The following is a 19011-nucleotide window of genomic DNA, read 5'->3' as shown; positions in this document are numbered from 1 at the left end:
CTGGCAGCTCAGCGTGTGTTTTTACTAAAGAGATGCAAAGGTCAAACATCTAAAAGGTCATTTAAATGTCATAAGAGGACGTCTTCAAATACACTGTCATGATATTTTAATCTTATTTAATTCCTCAAATTGTAAATGTCTCAGCATGATATGAGAGGACACAGAGAGCCACCTATATGTTCTGTTTATTATTTATATGTAGTATATATAGTTATACAATCACCATTCTGTGGTGACCTTTCCAATGTAGTTTTTTTATGATAAAATTCCTCCCAATATTCTAAGTTTTGGGGGCATATTCAATTGTTCAGTGGAACATCACAGATGCACATGAATTCTGGTAGAACGGTACCTCAGCATCGTGGATTTCTCCTTGCACCCCTATGGGGGCAAAGAGAAATCCGCAATGTTACATCGCCGCCGAGTGTCTTTCGCGACTATTCAGGAGGAACTTCGTGGCTAATTGAATATGCCCCTTGGAGGTAAATTTACTAAGAGTTCTAAAAAGGAAAAGGGAAGGTGTTGCCTATAGCAACCAATCAGATTATAGTATTTGTTTATCTAGTACATTCTAGAAAATGATAGCTACAATCTGATTAGCTGCTATATGCAACACCTCCAATTTTACTTTTTCGAAGTATTCGTAAATCTACCCCTTGAAGTTCAGACACTGCTTGAAAGGGAGATGACTGTGCCACGGTGGGGTCATATCTCTGGCACTGTAGAAGAATAGCCATATCTTTAGGGGTGTGCATAGTGATTCTGAAGGCCTCCCCAACCCGTCTCCCATATCTATCTATCTATCTATCTATCTATCTATCTATCTATCTGTCTATCTCATATCAATATATAGATCTAACTATCTATCCATCTATCTATCTATCTATCTATCTATCTATCTATCTATCTATCTATCTTGCACCTACCTTATGTGCTATTATTTTACTCTTATGTTATTAAGGAAAAGCTTCTATAACCTTTTATACAATAAACTTATATGCAGTTAAACAGCCTCTTGAACGCTCTTGATCAGTGTATTTTCCTATGTGCTGTATTGTATGATCATTTTACTAACAAGGACATGTTGGAGTATGATGACATGAAGATCTGTGGTGGTGGAGGATGGGGAAGGAGGACATTAACATTCAGTCTTCGCCTGGTTTAGATTAGAGATGAGCGGGCTCGGATTGCGCTAATCCAAGCCCACCCGAACAGTGCGGATCCGACTGTGGACAAGTGGTTCAGGGCAAACTAAGGACTATATGACTGTGACTGTACTGGGTAGATGCATCGCCTTCCGCAGCAACAGCAGCAGCAGCATCAGTAGCAGCATCTCCACAACGCCTGCTCGTTCCAAGGCAGGCAACGTTGTGTATCACCGGTTTTAATAAGAGGCACAATGCTGACAACCTCTTAGAGAAACTGAGGGAAATAATCTTGCAGTGGCTTACCCCACTTAGACTCTCCTGGGGATTTGTGGTGTCAGACAACGCCAGTAACATTGTGCGGGCATTACATATGGGCAATTTCCAGCATGTCCCATGTTTTGTCCACACAATAAATTTGGTGGTGCAGCATTACCTGAAGAGTGACAGGGGTGTGCAGGATATGCTTGCGGTGGCCCGTAAAATTGCTGGACACTTTCGACATTCTGCCAGTGCCTACCGCAGACTCGAGCAACATCAAAAAAGCCTGAACCTGCCCTGCCATCACCTCAAACAAGAGGTTGTGACGCGCTGGAACTCCACCCTCTATATGCTGCAGAGGATGGAGGAGCAGCAAAAGGCCATTCAAGCCTACACAGCCACCTACGACATAGGCAAAGGAGTGGGGATGCGCCTGAGTCAAGCGCAGTGGAGACTGATTTCCGTGTTGTGCAAGGTTCTGCAGCCATTTGAACTTGCCACACGAGAAGTCAGTTCCGACACTGCCAGCTTGAGTCAGGTGATTCCCCTGATCAGGCTGTTGCAAAAGCAGCTGGAGAAAGTGAGGGAGGAGCTGTTAAAGCTTTGCGATTCCACCAAGCATGTAGTTCTTGTGGATGAAGCCCTTCGTACGCTTTGCCAGGATCCGAGGGTGGTCACTTTTTTAAAGTCAGAGGAATACATTCTGGCCACCGTGCTCGATCCTTGGTTTAAAGCGTATGTTGTGTCTCTGTTTCCGGCGGACACAAGTCTACAGCGGTGCAAAGACCTGCTGGTCAGGAGATTGTCCTCTGAAGAGGACCGTGACATGCCAACAGCTCCTCCTTCATTTTCTTCCACACCTGTGGCTGCGAGGAAAAAGCTGAGTTTTCCTAAATGACTCGCTGGCGGGGATGCTGAGAATATCTGGTCCGGACTGAAGCACCTGCCAACCATTGCAGACATGTCTACTGTCGCTGCATTGGATGCTGTCACCATTGAAAAAATGGTGGAGGATTACTTTGCTGACACCATCCAAGTAGACATGTCAGACAATCCTTATTTTTACTGGCAGGAAAAAAAGGCAGTTTGGAAGTTCCTTTACAGACTGGCTCTATTTTACCTGAGTTGTCCCCCCTCCAGTGGGTACCTGGAAAGAGTTTTTAGTGCAGCGGGGAACCTGGTCAGTGAGCGGCGAAGGAGGTTGCTTCCACAAAACATTGAAAAAATGATGTTCATAAAAATGAATTATCAATTCTTCAATCAAGACCAGCACTGGCCTCCAGAGACTACAGAGGGACCTGTGGTTGTGGAGTCCAGCGGGGACAGATTGATAATGTGTGAGGATGAGGAAGTACACACTGAAGGGGGCGAGGAATCAGAGGATGAGGATGAGGACGACATCTTGCCTCAGTAGAGCCAGTTTAGTTTGTACAGGGAGAGATTAATTGCTTTTTTGGTGTGGGGGCCCAAACAAACCAATCATTTCAGCCACAGTAGTTTGGTAGGCCCTGTCGCTGAAATGATTGGTTTGTTAAAGTGTGCATGTCCTATTTCAACAACATAAGGGTGAGTGGGAGGGCCCAAGGACAATTCCATTTTGCACCTCTTTTTTTTCTTTGCCAGCTCGTTTTGTGGGGGTCCAAACAAACCAATCATTTCAGCCACAGTTTTGTAGGCCCTGTCGCTGAAATGATTGGTTTGTTAAAGTGCGCATGTCCTATTTCAACAACATCAGGGTGTGTGGGAGGGCCCAAGGACAATTCCAGCTTGCACCTGTTTTTTGGCCATTATGTGCTCTTTGGAGCCTAGTTTTTCAAACTGCCATCCTGTCTGCCACTGCAGTGCCACTCCTAGATGGGCCACATGTTTGTGCCGCCCACTTGTGTCGCTTAGCTTAGAAATCAAGCTACCTCGGTGCAACCTTTTGGACTAAAAACAATATTGTGAGGTGTGAGGTGTTCAGAATAGATGGGACTTGTAGTTTCATAACACCTGGAGAGTCACAAGTTGTCCAGGCATGATAGAATATTTTAATCCAGGTGATTGCCGATTGCCCCAATATGGTCAGGGTGGAATTTTTCCCTAATTAATGCAAATTTGACTTTGAATTTTAAGACTTAAGTGCTACGAAATCTGCTGCCGCTATATAAATAAATGTTGATGATGATGATGATTTAGAGGTCTATTTACTAAGCTGCGATGAGCCAAAAATCTGGTGAAAATAGATATTTTCTCCCGAGAATGATCATCACAGCTGTTCTTTTAATTTATTAAAGGTGGATTTCTCCTGCCTTAACTTGTTTAATGCTGGTCACTGCTGTCCCCATAGCTTTGCTTTTCACCACCAGCCTTAAAAACCGAATGTCACCACAAGATGGCGCTAGTTTTCATTGTTGCCGGAGAAGCCTTTCTGCGCACAGAGCCGGGGTCCAAACGCAATGCGCATACACGACCTTAGTCGTGCATGCGCGGCTGCCACTCAGGTCAGGTCCTTCATTCACCTGCAGCGTTAAGCTGACGGAGAAGGAGGTTTTAGTTAGTTTAGGGTGGGGGGGTTTGACAGTGCTCGCCAATAAGCCCTGACTTCATAAATACCTGCGTCAGGACATTTTGTATCGATACAAAATTATTCTCACTGCCACCCACTAACTACCAATGATAAGTACACCATTTATTCTTATTTACACTGGAATATCTGGGTTTTTAAGAAGGTTTGAATTTGATGGACATATATATTTTTTCAACCTAACTATCATCAACATCAACATCATCAACATTTATTTATATAGCGCCAGCAAATTCCATAGCGCTTTACAATTACGTAATAAGAGCCGTAATAATTAGAAAGGATATCCATTTTCACTTATCTCTGTCTAGCATTATATTGATTAAAATGCACTCAAAAACAGTTCTAGGATGTGCTTTTAGATGTTCCCATACAGAAGCCGCTTCTGGTAACCTCAGCTAGCTGGAAAACGATCTAGTGGTTAACAGGGTCAATGTGGTTTAATTGAACTGAGCTGTTTTGATTGGAGAGAAAGCCACAGCTAATCGAAAATAAGCCATATCATGTAAGATGATACCTGTGACCAATTTCAGAGGGTGCTCGAGGTCCACAACAGATAGAAGCGGTAGACAAAGAGTTTAATATAAGAACTTTTTTTTTCATTTGAATTCCTGAGTTAAATCTAAAATCTGAACTTGTGTTTTAAATACACAAACATGAAAGGTAAGAATAAACATGTAGAAATGTGAACAAAACTTGTTATATTTGAAAAGGAGAAAGTAAATAAATCATGACATGACTTCTTTTTGAATTTTAAATGCATAAAAATGTGTTCCTTTATTTTGAGCCAAAAATAGCTGGTTATGTTAAAAAAAAAAGTTTTATTTAGCTACAAATGTAATGTCTGAATAACCACATATTGCTCTGGTGTAAAACAGTTTTGTAGCAGGTCACATTTCTTTAAATCAATTACTGACAAAGTGGGAGAGGACCCTAAGTACCAGCACTTTCTCTACCTCCTTTGTTGTGACTGTCCCACTGAGTCTAATGAGAAAAAACATTGCAGTAAATCTTGTTCTCTGTGACGGAATAAAAAGATTTTAAGCACATAGGAGTTGACTCCCGTTTATTCTCATTGCCTCTTTTAAGCCTGAAAAAGACTTAGGGCTAGATTTACTAAACTGCGGGTTTGAAAAAGTGGAGATGTTGCCTATAGCAACCAATCAGATTCTAGTTATCATTTATTTAGTATATTCTACATAATGACAGCTAGATTCTGATTGGTTGCTATAGGCAACATCTCCACTTTTTGAAACCAGCAGTTTAGTAAATATACCCCTTAGCCCCCAGTGTCTATACTATACTGTCTGTCTCAATGAATGTGTCAGACTGGTTCTCCTACTCTTTTGACCTGTTTTCCATTTAACCGCAGAGCAGTTTTATAAGAGGGTTCTGGTGGACTTGCTTAATTACCGTTGCATAGTCACTGTACAGTAGCAACAACTGCCATGTTTAATGCGACTCACCCTCTCCTCCCCTGGCTTGTTTTGACCTGACATCAATAATTGGTGGATTAATCAGGTAAGAATGTGTCTCGCGTGATCATTTAATAGACCTGTCTTTTGATTCATCCTTGACCTTATATATGACGAACACTATGTATTTTTTTCTAAACACCACCAAAATATACTTTGATGCTTTGGCATCAATCCATCTTCCCAAATCAGCAAAAAGTAGGATTCTGCACATAGGTTTTCTCAAAAAAAAATCAGCACTTGAAAGTGACAATGCAATTTTTTACTAGTTTGCACAGTCTTGAATGAAATGCATAAAATGAAAAACAAGGCATACCGTTTTGACAACTAGACAAACTACCACATCATATGAGAGTGCCCCTGGGTTTATTGAAGTCAGGATGGGGAGGTCTGGGCCAGTGTTCCCTCTAAGCTGAGCAATCTGGAAAGGAAAGAGTTAAAAGGTCACTGTAATGATGGCTCCACCCGAAAGGATTGCATTCACAATCTGCAGGATGTTTCCTAGTAAGATACAGGTTTAACTCTATCATTTCCAGATTGCTCAGCTTAGCGGGGACACTGGTCTGGGCATTATAACCCCCCCCCCCCTGCCCCAATCACTGGACTTCTTAACACTTTGTGAAGTGTAGGGTATTATTTTCTAATGATGACCAACCAAGAACTACTAGCATCATTTAAAAGAGGGGACTCCCCTATTTCAAAGGAGATATTCCTGAATGTATTGAAGGAAAGATGGGGTGGGGGGGGATACATGCCCTGCTCCCCAATCTCTGAACTTCTTAAATGTTTTCTGTAGTGTGGCGTGTGATTATCTGGTGATCACACATGATCACTAGACAACAACTTCTAAGGAGCCACATCATTTAAAAGAGGGGACTGTCCTCTTTCAAACAAGGTTACCATGGTGCCACAGTAGAGGATGAGGGAACTGTCTCAATTTTAAAGCGGCAATGCCGAGTTAAGTATTTAAACACTTAACCTCCGTGGTCCCGACATTGCTGCTTTAAATTAACACTGATAGAGGTTGCGATGACGTCAAAGTGTAGTGCCGGAGACCTGTCCATTTGGAATAAGTTGCGGTCAGCATGCTTGTGCCATCGGAGATCTGCAGCGTCGGTTTTCAGGTAAGTCTGTTTATATTAAAATCATTTTTTGGTAAATTCGGATTTTATTTATAGGCCTCCTCGTTGTCGGATTTCTAATCATTGTTAAAGCGTACCCAACCCCTTGATTGCACATGTTCTAGAATACACACAGGACCTTCATCGCTATCCCTCGCCACTTACACAAGACCTGTAGCTGGTACCAGTGATACGACTGAAAATCACGTACCTGAGAGATGCCCAAAGCTTGAATCTGACACTGGTGGGTGCCCTCGAGCTTGGCACGCCCTTACTGTACATTGACAACGTGTTTTCGCCCCTTCCACTCCCTGTTTCTGCCATGAAATTGCAAATTGTCGTTTGTGTCACTTGTGTCTGAAGATTAACTGGATGTACTAGGGGTCACTGGCATATAGCGAGTTTCTGGGCATGCCCAGTGCAATTTAATGCAAAATATGGCACTAATCAGCGTTTACGTTCCTTAATGAATCAGGCACATAATGTCACAAAGCTTCTTTTGTATTTTTGTAACTTTTACAGCCTTTGTCTCTTCGCAAAAGGACTTGATTTTTGCACTATTTCGGAACTGGCAGAGTTTGCAGCTCACCTTATGCTTTCAGTGGAACAGCTTTTCTACTTCCCAGATGCACTTTGACAAGAAAGCAGAGTTTTAGGTATTTTTACCTATGCAATAAAATAATTTAAACTATTCAATAGTAAAACGTGTATTAAACTAAAAGCTCCAATAACGCTTTACTCTCATTATTATCATTATCGTATATTTGTAAGGCGCCACAGTGCTCCGTAGCGCCGTACAGCAGGGAAAACAGTACATGCGTAAAACAGGACATACAAGGTAGACAAAATAAACGCTGACATGAAAACAATGGGTATGGAGGACCCTGCTCATTAGACAGCTTACATTCTAAGTGGAGGAGGGCAAAGCTGAGAAAAGAGGAGCGAATGTGGCTCAGAGTGGAAATAGGGACAGTTTTGAAGGTGCTCTCATGATTAATTTGGACATAAATGAGTCAAGCAGCATATTAGAAGATAAAAGTCAAAATTGCTGAAGAAGGTGATCCCAAAGCAATAGTAGGCTGAACTTTGAAGTCCTGTTTTTCCCTTTCCATCAAGTGCATTTCCAAAATTAGAAGCAGAATTATTTTCGTGGGCAAGTCAATAAAAAGTAATGCCAGTATGTATCGGCATAGGGTCAAAGTGGAAAAACTGGAGCATTTGCACAAGATTAAATGGACTGTGAATTGCATTTTTTCCTGGTTCGTAAGTGTTGTAATTGGCATTACTGGTCAAAAATATTTCATACACCAATACAGTTAATTTTTTTCGCACATGAGGAGTTGAACAAATTTGAGTCTTGCAAACTCTAATTGTTACACAACACCATTAGTGTCATTCTTAGAAACATACGCAACTCTAATTTTAATCTGTGTTACCCTTAGCTACGGTTTCTGTAATGAAAATATGTGGTGCTTGTCTGTTGCTACGAGTGTGGAATAGTCAATACATTCGCAGCTGACTCTCATTCCAAATGTTAAACAAAGTTCCGCTATTTGCCGTTGTGATCTTTGTGCTAAAGCTGGGTTGTCTTAATTAGATGGCTATTAATGGTAGACATTGCCTAACTGTCAACTGTTTATAGTGCCTGACCTGGACTGGGAGTTAGCCAGTGTGTAATGCTCGTAATTACATAGATGTCACTCTAAATCCGTGCATGAGCCAAGCACTGAAATTAGATTGGATTTTCCGCAGAGGACATGTCATGCCATTAATATTACATCATTCAATTAGGAATAGGTGTAAAAATAAAACATGGCAAGTGGCCATGTAATAGGCACATGTTTGTCTGTAGTGTTTTCCGCAAGTGTCCTCTATTCACCTTTCTTTTGTTGAGCCAGATGCAACACTTGTAAGAAATTGTTCATGGCAGCAGTGTTTCATATAAACTGACGTGGCAGCTGCTTCCAGTGTGCAAGATTAGAAACTTGTCTCACATGGCACCATTCTATGAGATAAGGTTCTCACCTCTCCTCCTGGCCACCTATATGCCGGTGGTAGTCAGCATATGATCGATGCTGTCGGGGTGAAGAGGAGTGGTCATCGGGCAGGGTCGGGAATCAGCTCCTTCGGAATAGTCACGTTGGGGTGAGTGTTGTCGCTCTTCTCGGCATCAATATGCCGTACCACACCCCTACATGCCTCCCTTTATCTCCACCAGTGCTCCGGTTATTAGCCAGTCTGCAGTAATTGCCCCTACTCCTCTCGTCATGTCAGCCACCAGGCTTTCCCCTGCGGTGACTGAAGAAGGGAAGGAAGTGGAGGGGGGTTTGGGGCATCATACATAAATGACATCCCTGGTGTAAGAATGACTCTGTAAAACTACAGAGCTTTTTACAAACCAACAGAAAGCCTTAGCAAACTGTATGAAGCACCATCTTGAATTGCCATCAATTCTGATTCATCATTTCCTGCTCAATGTTACAGAAGGTGACCAGTCAATCATCCAGCATCTCAAATAGTTTGATCTATATGAAGCTCTTGGGCAATATTTTACTGTGTTTGCTACTGACTCTTCCTCCCCCCATCTTCCCCTTTCTATTGGAGTCCCATAAGGTTCTGTCCTTGGTCCTCTTCTCTCTCTACACCACCTCTCTTGGTGAACTCATTCAATCATTTGGCCTCCAATACCACCTCTATGCAGATGACATGCAAATCTATCTTTCCTCCCCTGACATCTCACCCGCTGTCCTAGCCCAGGTATCTAGCTGTCTCTGTGCTGTAACTACCTGGATGTCACAGCAAGGGGTACAGCTGCTTACCCCTCGGCTAACATTCACTCTAAGTACCCGGCCATCGACAGAACTCAGCTAGCAGCAAGTATATATATGTGATCAGTGCATTACACACTACTAACGGTTGAACTAGAGGGAACTATTTATAATTTTAAACTGCTGATGAAGACCTTACAGGACATTCCCCGATTAAGCAACCCTAATATGGGTATTATATAAACACTGCCATTAACCCTATGGAACATTGGTGAATGTGCCAGTATTGGATTCCATTGGACTTACACTTAACATCACTTGTCTCATTGCCTAGATCATCAATGGGACTATTTTAATACAGGGAATCTGTGTGTCTAGTTTATCATGGATTGAAGTGGGAATTATCCAAATGTAATACCCAAATACACTGACATATGTGTCAAAGATGAATTTAGTTAGGATTGCTTATTTGAATTGCATTAATTTAATTATATAATTAATAAATTGAGATTGATTTTAGTGATGTGGTTTATTAGTTTGATCCTCTGGAGCCCTACGTGATTGTATGGGCCACCACCAGATGCTAGAGCTACATTACAACAACCAACACTGGACCCTAACTTAACCATTAGTCAATGAGCGCTTAACTTGTGAATAAAACTATCATCTGTACTCCCACCTAAACTACTCACACTAATGCACCCTCACAACTGTCCCAATCTCCTTTCTGGGCCACACTCACTCCTCTTATTTCATCTGTGCTCTCTTCCACTTAGAATGTAAGCTCTTGCTACCCTTTGTGGCTCAAACTGCAGGATTATTCAAAATTTGAATCAAGTTAGATTTATGCCAGGGGTGTAACTCTATGAGGTGCAGGGGGCGCCTCAGCTACAGGGCCCAGAGGTGAGGGTGGCCCGGTAATGCCGTGTCTCCCCACTCCTCCAAGGCCCCACGTACCCCTGATGTAAGCGCTTTGGTCTCTTGAGACCTTTTCTAAGCAGCGCATGTTCATTAGGTCCATCTGCTGGACCAAGCACACTCGGAAGAGGCCCGCACTCTGCTCTAAATAGAGCCCAAGAGGCAATAAGAGGATCGTTAGGCCACTACCAAAAATTTGCTATGGGACTCGCCAATGTCATGTTCGGCCCCTTACTCACGCCCATTTGTTTTTCTGAAAAAATTAATTTTGTTTAAACAAAATAATATGGGTGAGATAAACATTACTCGTCTAATAGCTTTGAGAAAATATCTGAAACTTATATGTGATTCAGAATTTTATAAAGATGCTATAAATAACTACAGAAGTGGACACAGCCATTGTTTGGTTAGTTAGTTATATACTGAAAGAGATTGTCTGTACTTTATAACCTGCATTCATTGTCTATGATCTTTAACCTATATTAATTGTCTATCTGTAATGTGTATTGATTTTCTGTGATCTAAAACTCATATTAATCATCTGTTATCTATAACAGAAAATAATTAATTTCTTGGAGGTATATTTACTAACTGCGGGTTTGAAAAAGTGGAGATGTTGCCTATAGCAACCAATCAGATTCTAGCTATCATTTTGTAGAATGCACTAAATAAATGAAAGCTAGAATCTGATTGGTTGATATAGTCAACATCTCCACTTTTCCAAACCCGCAGTTTAGTAAATCTAGCCCTTGGTGTTCAAAGTGTTATGAAAGATTGTTTATGATCAGTAGGAAGTTATTTGTCTGAATATTAGCGCAGTTCTGGCGACTAGACATATTTTTCTCTAAGGCCACGCTTGTTAACCTTATTTGCAACATCATCATTTTCCCACAAAAAGGAACAATACCTTAAGGGACATTATGGGACATGTTTACTTCTTCAATTCTTGCTCTAACAAGCCCTCATTTGTCTCTCTCTGAATGTGCCATTTATGATTGATTGACTACAATAGTAGGTTCTTTATGTAACCAAACAAGACTATATTCTACCAAATGCTATTCAAAAAAGTTGAATCTGCTACAAGCATAATAAACATCTTTATAATGACATTATGTATTTGGATACTCATAAGATCATGGATTAGGATTTTTGAAAGATAATTACTAGAATTACTTGAGTTAATGAAATATATCATTATTTATTATATATTGTTATATATAGTATTAAATAGACATACCACACTTTTATGACAGTACTTTGGCTCAACCCAACAATTACCAAACCAGGTGTTGGCTCAAACTTTAGACAATTATATAATTATCTGTCACACTTGAAAACCTCAAGATTTACAAACATAAGGAGATCTGTGTGTTGTAGCAATCTCATATATGAATATTATTACACCATTTATTGTAAATATCCATGAGTAGGGCCATCGCTACCTGGTATTTCATTTAGCAATTGAATGATGTCTTGCATGTGCTCCTTTAAATAAATGCACAGCACTGTATACATTTTATGCATTATTTTATATAAAAAAAAAACTGTAGGCATTTTATTTTTGTTATGTAAAAACAATATTTAAATATAAATATACTTCAAGTCATTTCAGGGCGGTTGACTCATGTGTGATATAACTTTGAAACTTGCTTGTGTAATAAAAGTGTTTTTATCCGCAGTGCACAGTGTCATTCTTCTGTGTACTGCATTTGGGGAGATTGGCACCTGTCTATCTCTGTGTGTCTGAATAGCTTCTTATTTGCTTCTGTGTTCTATGCCAATATTATATATCAAGAAGGATTGGCATTTCACATCAGATAGTTTGCTGATATCCTACCAGGGCTGGGCTGTGTCAGAAGCAGAGGAGACAGCTGCGTTGGTTTCAGCTGTCTCCCCTCTGTGTACCCTAACACCCCCCCTCCCCCACAGAGGTAGCTGACATTCAGAATGGGCTCCCCTTTGTATTAAAAATACCACCAGCAGTAAAATGACAGCAGTAAGCAGGTTATAACAGTAGGGGAAGGCTACATGCCCAGGCAGTGTTCTCTACCTTTCTCTTCAGAGGCTGCAGGACTATAGGTATGGCTGCACGGCTGTCTGTAGCCATTTTACCAGCGGAACTTCCATTCCTCTTACAGCCAGAGTTGAAAACTGGCATCAAGGTGATGTGGGCAATGCACAAATAACAGCATATTATCAAGAACAGTTGAGAAACTGTGATTGGCCCTCCCGCTCATACACAACCGTCACAGTCATTTAAAGTTGGTTATCTTAACTGATTTGCCAATTCATGTAGCACTCCCCAGGACTCCGCCTAGTGGGTGGAGCACCTAAGAAAAATATTTTACCTAGGTGGAGGCGCAGCTTTAAATAGCTACATTTTATTATGTCTACCCCGCTGTCTGCACCAAAGATTAGTATAGCTGCTCCTCCTCACTTCTCCCTTTCTGATTTAATTTGTTCTAGTATTACCAGTATCTGCCTCTCTGCCTCTGATCCACCCAGGTGCTGGCTGGGCAGGGGGACATCTGCCCCTCGAGCAGGTCCCATAGAGGGCTACCTTGGGCTGGGTCACTGGGCTACCTGCATTTGTTTTCCTTTAAAATATTCCTAAAAGGCTGCTTAGCCGAGTCTTCACCTCCCTTTATTACTTCCTAGCAGTCCTGGCCTATTCTTGGCGAGTCAGTCTATCAGTCTACCGTGATTCCAGATCTTCATTCTTCCTGTAACCGGGTTAAGTCAGCTTTAAGTTTCTTTAGATGGTATATTACTTTTGTTCTCTTATTTAAGAACAATAGTCACTTTACATTACAAGTAATGATCTTGATATTACCTCTCCACTACAGGTAGAAATTTTCATAACATAACACTTAGTTTAATTTGGTATCATGGTAGAACTGCCATGAAGTTTTCCTCATTAACCTTAAACAAGTTAAATAATAAACAAAATAGTTTAGTGCTAAATTTTTATCTTTCGCTTTTCTCAATGAGGTTCTAAACCCCCACCTTTATTTATCCATCTAGGGCACCTGCCGCACCACCAATTGTGAATTTTAGTCCCTTTTCCCATGCATTTAATGAAGATAATATCACAGATATTTGTATAACACATAAAGTTTTTATGGTCATTTGAAGAGAAAGGGAAATGGTGACATGGGGTTTTGTTCTCCCTACACACTCGTTTCCCCTCTTTTGGACTATCAAGCATATTGCATCAATTCAAAAGTCCGTTACATTGGTCCAAAGCCACTTATTCAAAAACTCCCCCAATTACAGAAATCGTAAGTGATCAAATGAGCGATCAATTATTAAAAAAAGAAAAGAGATATAAATACTTATGGCTCCATTTAAGCCACCTGTCAGTGATTGAATGGCAAAGATATATGTTGAGAAACTAAACCTTGTCCCATTGCTTTCCTGGAGCCTGAGTTATCCTTAGCGATTCCCATGATGGCCACTAATCCTAGTCAATGTATCTCCAATGGTATCCATGTAAACTCCTGCATCCTCCTGCATTTAAGAACCAATTGAAAGATTTGTCACAGAGTTTAATTTTAAAAGAATATTTAAAGATCAAATGCTGTGTGTACAAAAAGCAAAAAACATTTATAGTTTTCTTAAAGTGGGCTGTTAAACCCAGCTTATTGTAAGGTTGTACCAGGCATTAAGTAATATGTTTCTCATACACTATCCATGACTTGCTTTGTAATTTATTAAACAATATTCAATATTGAAGTGTTTTACAGAGATGTTGCGACGAATACATCTTCTCACAGCTAAAACTGTGGAATCACCTGTCAGTTTGAGAAGTATCTGTACAAGGTAGATAGGCAAACCGAGGGGGGGGGGGGGGGGGGGTTTCCTAGTGCCTGGAACCCAACTCTTCCCCCAAGCATGGGGCACTGTATAATTGAGGTGGCTGGAACCTGCCCCCGCTTCACACGGCTCTGCTTGAAAAGGGAGAGCTGCGTGCACCTAACAGTAGTACATGCAGCATTGCCCATGTATATTATGGGGATAGGAAGAGTTGGAGAGCAGCCAAGCACTGTCTAATATTATAGCCACACCCCCATGAATGCTGGTCACGCCCACTGGTGGCGTGGTGTAGAAACCCCCCTCTACAAATCCTGCGTTTGCCCCTGAGGTATATGATTTATATGAGATGAACTGGCCATAGTACCGTTCTTATAGGATAGTACAATACTGCAGATACACTTTAAAAAAAAAAAAAGCAATTCTGAACAGCTGTGCATGATGCCCCTGCTCTAATCTTTTATTATCTTAAGCTGTTTTTATTGGGATCTGACACTCCAAAACAGCTGTCAGTAACTCCATGATTTAATTCCAGATAAATCAAAACATTATCAGTTTTACTGTTTGCTATTAAAATGAAATGTGTTTGTACAGCAGTAAACACTTTGTTACTTTTAGGTAGGATTACATAAACAAAGCCTATTTACAGAAAGAGACAGGAAGCGTTGAGTCTTGTTTATATAATGTTAGTGCTGAAACCTTATAGACTGTATCTTCTATGATAAACGTGTACAGTTCCACAAAAGCTAAATAATTAAAGCAGGCCTGGACAACTTGTGACAGTCCAGGTGTTGTGAAACTACAAGTTCCAGCGTATCCTGCCAGCTATTGGCTGGCAAAGCATGCTGGGGCTTATAGTTCCACAACATCTGGCGAGCCACTGGTTGTCCAGGCCTGAATTAGAGGAATATTAAATGGTGAGTTAACTGTAGGATGACAAGGGTTGGCAAACCTTTAAAATATTCTTTACTGACAATTCTATAAACATTTAACAATGACCAACATTTTTACTGACATATTTATATAATTGTAAAATATATAAAAAAGTGAAAAGAGGAAAAAGGGGAACATGCACTGAAAGTAAGGGGCTTAAACATATAGGGGCATATTCAATTCTGATCCGAACCGCGGTAACGCGCGTTACCGCCGAAAATGCGCAGTACTGCCGGTAATATGGTACCGCAATAACGCGGATTTTCGTACGCAGCCCTATGGGTTGCGAACAAAAATTCACGTTATTGCGATACCGCGGATTAGGTTCGCGGCCGTTCCGGCGCGATCCCGCGGACCGGGATCGGAATTGAATATGCCCCATAGAGCCCTAACACCATAGGTGTAGTGAATGGTGTGTGGTGTTTAATACATTCAGAAGTTTTCATATATTTTTTTCTTACTGACAGGCACAAATGTGACTATTTTTTTACTGACTGTGAATACATTTACTGACAATTGACAATTTTCTCTATGACATCCAGCAAGAAACTTTCCCAATATCTACACTAGGTTGGGAAATGAGTTGCTATTACATAGACTGCAAATGCAAGCAGATCACAATAAAAATGTGGCCATGCAATAGCGGCTCATGCAGACTCGCTGGGAGCAAGTAAATGCTGATGATTATGCTTTATCGTAAATCAGGTGCATATGCTGCTGATGCAGAGGCGTTCTCTGTGCTCTTTATTTAGGAATAAGTCATGCTTTGCATCCAACTCTGCACCAGCCCCAGAACATTATGATGGGACACTGATATTTGGGTCTATCATTTGTTCCCAACAGCGAAGTGTAATAAAAGTGAACAGATACATATTTTAGGGATGAGTATTTCCATTATGTCGTATTCTCGTCTGAATTCCAGTGAATTGCAGTTTTTGCATCGTAGGTTAAATATGGGGAAATTTGAACAAATCTGTCTTTTAGGGGGAGATTCAGTTGCTGGCGATGTGCCGCTCAGACATCAACCGGCTGCACAAATTGACAGCCAACACAGTAGGAATCTCTGCTCATTTTTCTGCACACCTCTAAGGGGTGCAAGGAAAAGTGATGGGATATTCCTGCCATAACATCGGCACGACGCGTCTCCACCAAAGTTCCGGAGACTTGTTGCGCTCAAATTCTTTTACAACCAAAATGGGTAAAACATGTTTTAATGAAATTGGCGCTGTATACAAATTTAAACCATAAAATGAGTTAAAACGTTGCCTGTCCTTACCTTATAACTGTGACCCAACGCTGGCTCCTACCATTACCTGCTCTGTATCGCACGCTCACAATACACCTTCCTTGTGCATTCCTCTCAACTTTAGCTATATATAATGTACTACAATAGTTTAGGGGAGGGAGGTCTCAAAGGGGTCATGTATGACCTCCTGACAAGAGAAATGTCCCCTCTTCTTCCTTTCCACTTGTACATTGGTGATATGTTTTCACCATCTTCTCTAGCCTATTACGGTAATAGTGCGTGTAAATACCGGTATTACGGTACTTTTCTCGCCGGATTTCAGCTTACTATTACCGTAATACTGGTAATAGTTTTGCCGCGGCGGAAACTGCGGACAATTGAATATGCCCCTATGAACACTAAGGGCTAGATTTACTAAGCTGTGGGTTTGAAAAAGTGGGGATGTTGCCTATAGCAACCAATCAGATTCTAGCTTTCATTCATTTAGTACCTTCTACAAAATGATGGCTAGAATCTGATTGGTTGCTATAGGCAACATCCTCACTTTTTCAAACCCGCAGCTTAGTAAATCTAGCCCTAACTGTTTGTGGTCTGATCTCATAATGTCCTAAGATAGTTCTCTGCAATGTGAATACGTGGCCCATTTTTTTGTGTTAAGGGCCAGTTGTGATTCCCCTGAAAAAAAATAACAGTATCCGTATTTATAATATAGCATTATTATAATAACATAACATGTTATTAATATAGAATTTTACTATCGGAATAAAACTATATTATTATTATTATTTATTTCTTTTTAATAAAATAAGTGAATAACTCCTTAACACAAAGCATATAATCTCTTACGCTGTAAGATTTTGTGAAGCACAATATCCATGGATCCTGGCAGTTATTTTGTTCTGGCATTTCTCACTTACTATACAAAATTCAGCACTTCCTCGACATTTTAGAAGTTTGTATTGAAAGTTCCGGGAAAGAGAAACACATACATTGTATAGTATCTAAGTTACACTAAATGTAACTTACATTTTTGACCTCCATTTATAATTAGTCGAGTTAATAGCAACCCTATATAAGCTTATACCTGAATCCTGCTCTCAGAATAAAATAGACCCATGCATGGTTGTACTGTATAAAATATACTATGACATTTCATGGACAATAATTAGTGCTAAATACACAACCACAGTGGTTCATAAGGGAAATCAAGGCACAGAACAGGGGCTCTCACTGTTTTCACAACTGAAGCCTTTTAAACCATCTGATACGTAAAGCGATTAACGTTTGTGGCTTTAATTATAAACCAATGAATTGGTAACAAAATAAAGACAGAGTAAGGGAATGTGCCGAGAGGAACTACACAATATGCTTTCTTTACATATAATGATTATTAATTGATCCTAATGACCTCATTTCATTTACATTACTGCGTTACTTAAAACCTTATTAGCATGAGCAAAAACAATATATTTATTTTCATATTCAACTTACTGCTTACACTGCTCAGTGAGCCCATAATTTCATTTAAATGGGTTCAAACACTGCGGATAAGTTTGCACTAGACAGAATTAATCATGTTTGATCAAGGAAAACTGTAAACTGAGTGGAGCTTAGCTTACTATAGTGTGATTTCTTTTTTCAATGAAGATTATTACTTTTGCAAAACTTTAGTGTGTGCTTATTTATCGCATACAGTATTTAGTACTGAATATTTACTCTAATGGAATAAACAAACTAATGCTGAAATGTGAAAAAGGTGGTAGTGTAGCCTCCCCCCTTCCCCCAGTCAAAGCCTTGAGGGTGTGATCGGGAAGACCAATCACAATCTGCAATCGAATGGTTGTGGCTCGCTATTGGTCCTCCAACCCACATCTCCCCACCATCATTCTATGCTGGTTAACAAACTTAATTTGACTGTTTTATATCACATTGTTCTGCAATCAGGGGCAGGCTGGGCTGGGGGGGCATCTGTTCCCCGGGCCAGTCCCATACTTGGCTACCTTAGGCTGGGTTATTGGACTACCTGCATTTTTAAAATCTTCCAAATATTTTACAGAGCCTAGTCTTGCCCCACGAGCTATTATTTGTCAGCCAGGCTCTGCTTACAATACCACATTTTCCAGATTTAAGTGCAGGAATTAGACCTCTTAGGGGCATATTCAATTATCCACGTTACTCGCAAAAGTAACGCGTCTTGCGCACTATTACCGTTATTACGGTAATAGTGCGTGTAATTACCGTTATTACTTTACCTTTAACGCCGGCTTTCAGCTTAGAATTACCGTAATAACGGTAATACTTTGAACGCCGCGTTACTTTAGAGAGTAACCCGGACAATTGAATATACCCCTTAGGATTTTTTGAAGAGACTAAATTCTTTTTTTCTATTCTTTTTTCTTATGCTTGAAAGCAACTCGCCCCCCCCCCCCCCCCCCCCCCCCCCCCCTGTTGATCAGTGGATCCCTGAGACCACTGCACTTACAGACACTGCCCTCACTGATCCAGGATGTTGAACACAGCTGCAGTCATTGAATCAACTGCCTTAAACACCCTGACTCAGTGATGTTCAGCTTCCACGAGACTTTGATGAATGGGAACGAATACCTTTGGTAATTGTGTAGGTTTTGGAGGAGGTCTAGTTAGGGTGAGGGATAGTTTGCAATAAGGAGACACATTATTTATATGAAATTTGCTTCAAATAGAGGTATGCTATCATGTAATATCATGTGCCAAGCAAAGAGTTGTAGAGGAGGACACAAGCCGGT

This window comes from Mixophyes fleayi, chromosome 3 (assembly GCF_038048845.1).
Source record: "Mixophyes fleayi isolate aMixFle1 chromosome 3, aMixFle1.hap1, whole genome shotgun sequence".
NCBI classification, from domain to species: Eukaryota; Metazoa; Chordata; class Amphibia; order Anura; family Limnodynastidae; genus Mixophyes; species Mixophyes fleayi.
Note: the sequence above shows the minus strand (reverse complement) of the source record.